The sequence below is a fragment of the Scyliorhinus canicula genome, chromosome 31 (genome assembly GCF_902713615.1).
Source record: "Scyliorhinus canicula chromosome 31, sScyCan1.1, whole genome shotgun sequence".
Taxonomy (NCBI): Eukaryota; Metazoa; Chordata; class Chondrichthyes; order Carcharhiniformes; family Scyliorhinidae; genus Scyliorhinus; species Scyliorhinus canicula.
Window position 1 is genome coordinate 10,517,800 of NC_052176.1, and position 6,834 is coordinate 10,524,633.

Sequence of the window (6,834 nt, forward strand, 5' to 3'; positions counted from 1 at the left end):
GAATCCAAGATCCCTGTTGAGGCCGCACTCATGCGCGCAGGACTTAGCTATATATTTTTGCTCGGCAATTCTGCGTTGTCGCGTGTCCTGAAGACCGCCTTGGAGAACGCTTACCCGGAGATCAGAGGCTGAATGCCCTTGACTGCTGAAGTGTTCCCCGACTGGAAGGGAACATTCCTGCCTGGTGATTGTCGCACGATGCCTGTTCATTTGTTGTTGCAGTGTCTGCATGGTCTCGCCAATGTACCACACTTCAGGACATCCTTTCATGCAGTGTAAGAGGTAGACTACATTGGTCTAGTCGCACGACTATGTGCTGCGTACCTGGTGGGTGGTGTTACCACGTGTAACGGTGGTATCCAAGTCGATGATCTGGCATGTCTTGCAGAGATTGCCCTGGCAGGGTTGTGTGGTGTCGTGGTCGCTGTTCTGAAGGCTGGGTAATTTGCAGCAAACAATGGTTTGTTTGAGGTTGTGTGGTTGTTTGAAGTCCAGTAGTGGGGGTGTGGGGATGACCTTGGCAAGATGTTCATCTTCATTGATGATATGTTGAAGGCTGCAAAGAATATGTCATAGTTTCTCCGCCCCAGGAAAGTACTGGACGACGAAGGGTACTCTGTCAGTGGTGTCCCGTGTTTGTCTTCTGAGGAGGTGGGTGAGGTTTGTTGCTGTGGCGCGTTGGAACTGTTGATCGATGAGTCGAGCGCCATATCCCGTTCATACAAGAGCATCTTTCAGCATCTGTAGGTGTCTGTTACGCTCCTCCTTGTCTGAGCAGATCCTGTGTATATGGAGGGCTTGTCCATAGGGGATGGCTTCTTTAATGTGTTTCGGGTGAAAGCTGGAGATGTGGAGCATCGTGAGGTTGTCTGTGGGCTTGCGGTAAAGCGAAGTGCTAAGGTGACGGTCCTTGATGGAGATGAGTGTGTCCAAGAATGCAACAGAATTTGGAGAATAGTCCATGGTGAGTCTGATGGTGGGATGGAATTTATTGATGTCATCGTGTAGTTGTTTCAGTGATTCTTCGATGTGGGTCTAAAGGAGCAAAATGTCATTGATGTATCTGGTGTTCAACATCGGTTGCAGCTCCTGTGTGGTGAGGAAGCCTTGTTCAAACGTGTGCATGAAGAAGTTGCAATGAGGTATTAATAATCACCCAGACCTCCGCATAAATTTCCTCTTCTCTTCTTGGAAATAGTCTGGCTGGTTGGATTGGCGAGGTGACGAAGTTGAATTCACCCAGAATCCTTTTCCGTCTCCTGTCCTGGATGAATTTCCTCCTGTTTTGACACGGGAGGAGTTATTTGTCTACTTGTCTGTGAAAGCAGCAACAGAAGCAGCTGTGGAGAGAGTTTCCAGTCGCCAGGATGCAACTGTCTAATTGGATCCATCACGCAGCTCAGATCTCAGACTCTCAATACCTTCGTGTGAGGAACAGGTCGGCGTCAGTTCCGTCTTTGTTAAATGGAGCAAACAGGAAAAGCACATCTAGTTTGAATGAAATGACGATGAAGAAAGAATTTAAATCGATTTGTGCACGTAGCATATCCTTTGCCATAACGCGTCAGGATGGCCGAGCGGTCGAAAGCGCAGCGTTCAGGTCGCAGCTTTCTCTGGAGGCGTGGGTTGGAATTCCACTTCTGTCATTCACTTTTCCTCAACGAGGTTGAGTATCTCCAGCAAAATGCTCAACTCCAGGGAGATTCAACACCTCTCATTCAATGGGGAAGCAGAGGTTTCAGGCAATGAGATTCCAGCTGGAATCCGCACAGCAAGATTCCACGGGCAGAAGCCCAGTTGAAGACTGAATGGACTGTTTAGTGACTCTGGTTGAGGAATTAATATTGATCCCAGGACACCGGGTAAAATTTATCTTCTTTTGTTGTAAATAGTCTGGCTGATTGGATTGTCGAGGTGACTCAGTAGACCTCTTCCAGAATCCTCTTGTGCCGCCTTTTCTGGATGAACTTCCTCCTGTTTGCACACTGAACGGGTTCTTTGGCTACGTGTCTGTGAAAGCAGCCCCAGAAGCAGCTGTGGAGAGAGATTCCAGTCGCCAGGATGCAACTGTCTCACTGCATCCTTCCCGCTGCTCAGATCTCAGACTCTCAATATCTTCGTGTGAGGAACAGGTCGGCGGCACTTCGGCAGCAATGAGCAGCTCCTGGACCCCCCCCCCCCCCCCCCCCCAGCGGCTTGGACAAGGATGGCACTCAGATACAGGACTCTGGCTGTGGGTGAAAAGAAGGAAAAGTACATCTAGTTTGAAATTAAATGACAATGAAGATACAACTTAAATCGATTTGTGCACGGAGCATATTCTTTGCTATACCGCGTCAGGATGGCCGAGCGGTCGAAGGCGCTGCGTTAAGGTCGCAGTCTCCTCTGGAGACGTTGGTTCGAATCCCACTCCTGACATTAACGTTTCCTCCAGGTGGTTACGTTTCTCCAGCATAATGTTCAACTCTTGGATGAACCAGACCTCCCATTCAATGGGGAAGCGGTGGTCTCAGGACATGAGATTCCTGGTTAAATTCGCAACCCAGGACCCCACAGGCAGAAGGCCTGTCCGTGACTGGTTAATCTGCTCACTGACTACGGTTGAGGAATTAATATTCATACCAGGGCGCCGAGCAAAATGCCTCTTCTCTTCTCGTAAATAGCCTGTCTGGTTGGATTGTCGAGGTGACTCAGTTGACCTCTCCCAGAATTCATTTCTGCCGCATTTCCTGGAGGAACGTCCTCCTGTTTGCACACTTGAGGGGTTATTCGGCAACGTTTCTGTGAAAGCAGAAGCAGCTGTGGAGAGAGATTACAGGCACCACGATACAACTGTCTAATTGGATCCATCACGCCGCTCAGGTCTTAGTCTCTCAATACGTTCGTGGGAGGAACAGGTAGGCGGCAGTTCGGTCTTTGATGATTGGAGCAAACTGATCAATTTAGCAGTGAGAAGCTACTTAATCCCCGAGCGGCTTGGAGAAGGTTGGCACTCTGATTACAGGACTCTCTCTGGGGTTCAAAAATAGCAAAGGCACATTTAGTTTCAAATGAAATGACAATGAAGATATAATTTGTTGCACCTGATGATCGTGAGTGATGTACGGTGGACATTGTCAACTTACTGGCCAGAAACTTCCGAACTCTATTTTTGTTTTAATGGACAGCTACAATCCACGTGTTTATTCTAGGGCACAGCAATGAATAAAAGTGAATCAGTGTTCAGCAGCCTCTGGAGGCGTGGGTTCGAATCCCTCTCCTGACATTAACTTTTCCTCCAGGTGGTTACGTTTCTCCAGCATAATGTTCAACTCCAGGATGAACAAGACCTCACATTCATGGGGAAGCCGTGGTCTCAGGACATGAGAGTCCTGGTTAAATTCGCACCCTAGGACCCCACAGGATTCGTGTGAGGAACAGATCGGCGGCAGTTCGGTCTTTGTTGATCGCAGAAAACTGATCAATTCAGCAATGAGAAGCTCCTTGACTCCCAGCGGCTTGGACAAGGTTGGTACTCTGATACATGACTCTGGCTGGGGTTGAAAAATAGGAAAGGCACATTTAGTTTCAAATGAAATGATAATGAAGATATAATTTGTTGCACCTGATGATCATGAGTGATGTACGGTGGACATTGTGAACTTACTGGCCAGAAACTTCCGAACTCTATTTTTGTTTTAATGGACAACTACAATCCACGTGTTTATTCTAGGGCACAACAATGAATAAAGGTGAATCCGTTTTCAGCAGTTTCTAACATCCCAGACCTCCAGTTTGTTCCTATTGAGAACCCCGTCCTCGATGGAAGCTTTTTCTCTAAGAAATGGACCACCGCCGCCTGGGAATACGGCAGCAATACCTCTAAGATCTGATCTGTAACAAAATCACAGAATAATGCAATGTCCCCTCGTGACTGACCCTTCTCCTGAGGGGAACAGGTGCTCCCTATCCGCACTGTCTATACCTATCATAATCTAGTACCCCTCGAACAGATCAACCCTCAGTCATCTCTGTTCCTGCAAGAGAGAAAAAAACAAGCCTATCCAACCTCTGTTCGTATCTTAAATGTTCCATCCCCAGCAAAATCCCGCTGAATCATATCTGCACCCCATTCACTGCAGTCACATATGTCCTGTCTTGTGGTCACCAGAATTGCACACGGCCCTCCAGCTGTGGCCTCACCAACAATCTATACAACTACTACATGATCTGTTTGCTTTTGTAATCCATGCCCCGATTGATGAAGACAAATATCTCAGATGCCTTTTCCAGCAGCCTATCAACCTGCCCTTCTGCCTGCAGGGATCTATGCCCAAACACTCCAAGGTCCCTTTGTTCCTCAGGGCTTCCCAGTGTCAGGCCATTCACATTAATCCTATAATAATATAATATACTTTATTGTCACAAATAGGCTTATCTTAACACTGCAATGAAGTTACTGCGAAAATCCCCGACCAAAGGCATCATATCTTATTTCTCAGCGTTAAAAACAATCAGCCATTTTTCTGCCCATTTGACCAGCCCGTCGATATCTTCCTTTAACTCAAGACCCTCAACCTCACTGTAAGCTTGAAACTCAGTGAAAGGATTTCACTCTCCTCTCGGAATCTGATCACCACCTCAATCCTAACACTCAGCTTGGGTGGGCTGACAAGATAACTTCCTTCCCGCAGCCCCTGAGCACAGACTGGATAATATCCCAAACTCCAATCCTGCTATTGACACAGTGCTCCACCACCTTGTTCTCTTCACAAAATTCCAGCAATTTCATACCAAATCTTCAGACAGTTGACTTGGTCTTTAACCAACACCTTGTCCCTGATTAATTCCATCTTGGAAAGTGGGGCTCGACATTCCGAGGTACTCCACAGACATCCGGTTGCTGGTGATGGACCAATGGAGGCCTCCAACCTGAAAGAAAGCCTCTCTCACAACCCTGTGAGCGTGGCTCCATTAGACGGTTCAGTCAATACCTCAACGAGGTTAAGTTTCTCCAGCAAAACGCTCAACTCCAAGGAGATCCAACACCTCTCATTCAATGGGGAAGCAAAGGCTTCAGGAGATTAGATTCCAGCTGGACTCCGCACAGCATGATCCCACAGGCAGAAGCCCAGTTCAAGACTGAATGACCTGCTCAGTGACTCTGGTTGAGGAATTAGTATTGATCCCAGGACACCGGGTAAAATTAATCTTCTATTGTTGTAAATAGTCTGACTCATTGGATTGTCGAGATGACTCAGAAGACCTCCCCAGGAATACTCTTGTGCCGCCTTTTCTGGATGAACTTCCTCCAGTTTGCACACTGAACGGTTTCTTTGGCTACTGGTCTGTGAAATCAGCACCAGGAGCAGCTGTGGAGAGAGATTCCAGTCGCCTGAATGCAACTGTCTCATTGGATCCATCCCGCCACTCAGATCTCAGACTCTCAATATCTTCGTGGGAGGAACAGGTCGGCGGCAGTTCGGTCATTGTTGATCGCAGAAAACTGATCAATGCAGCAATGAGAAGCTCCTTAAACCCCAGCGGCTTGGCAAGGATGGCACTCAGATACAGGACTCTGGCTGGGGTTGAAAAACAGGAAAAGTACATCTAGTTTGAAATGCAATGACAATGAACATACAACTTATCTCGATGTGTGCACGGAGCATATGCGTTTTCATAGCGCGTCAGGATGGCCGAGCGGTCGAAGGCGCTGCGTTAAGGTCGCAGTCTCCTCTGGAGTTGTGGGTTCGAATCCCACTTCTGACAGTAACTTTTCCTCCAGATGGTTACGTTTCTCCAGCATGATGTTCAACTCCAGGATGATCAAGACCTCTCATTCAATGGGGAAGCGGTGGTCTCAGGACATGAGATTCCTGGTTAGATTCGCACCCAGGACCCCATAGGCTTCGTGTGAGGAACAGATCGGCGGCAGTTCGGTCTTTGTTGATCGCAGAAAACTGATCAATGCAGCAATGAGATGCTCCTTGACCCCCCAGCGGTTTGGAGAAGGTTCGTACTCTGATACAGGACTGTGGCTGGGGTTCAAATATAGGAAAGGCGCATTTAGTTTCAAATGAAATGACAATGAAGATATAATTTGTTGCACCTGATGATCATGAGTGATGTACGGTGGACATTGTCAACTTACTGGCCAGAAACTTCCGAACTCTATTTTTGTTTTAATGGACAGCTACAATCCACGTGTATATTCTAGGGCACGACAATGAATAAAAGTGAATCAGTGTTCAGCACTTTCTAACATCCCAGACCTCCAGTTTGTTCCTATTGAGAACCCCGTCCTCGATGGAAGCCTTTTCTCTAAGAATTGGACCTCCGCCGTCTGGGAATACGGCAGCAATACCTCCAAGATCTGATCTGTAAAAAAATCACAGAATAATGCAATGTCCCCTCGTGACTGACCCTTCTCCTGAGGGGAACAGGTGGTCCCTATCCGCACTGTCTATACCTATCATAATCTAGCACCCCTCGAACAGATCACCACTCAGTCATCTCTGTTCCTGCAAGAGAGAAAAAAAAAGCCTATCCAACCTCTCCTCATATCTTAAATATTCCATTCCCAGCAAAATCCGGCTGCATCATATCTGCACCCCATTCAGTGCAGTCACATATTTCCTATCATGTGGTGACCAGAATTGCACACGGTACTCCAGCTGTGGCCTCACCAACATTCTATACAACTACAACATGATCTGTCTGCTTTTGTAATCCGTGCCCCGATTGATAAAGACAAATATCTCAGATGCCTTTTCCAGCAGCCGATTAACCTGCCCTTCTGCCTGCAGAGATCTATGCACAAACACTCCAAGGTCCCTTTGTTCCTCAAGGCTTCCC

General features: G+C 47.4%; 2 non-coding genes across 2 annotated transcripts; both read left to right on the forward strand.

Moving 5' to 3' along the window:
* Positions 1-2,335: 2,335 nt before the first annotated feature.
* Positions 2,336-2,418, forward strand: trnal-aag. The gene has a single exon. It is a non-coding gene; the product is annotated as a tRNA-Leu (tRNA).
* Positions 2,419-5,665: 3,247 nt separating this feature from the next.
* Positions 5,666-5,748, forward strand: trnal-aag. The gene has a single exon. It is a non-coding gene; the product is annotated as a tRNA-Leu (tRNA).
* Positions 5,749-6,834: the final 1,086 nt, after the last annotated feature.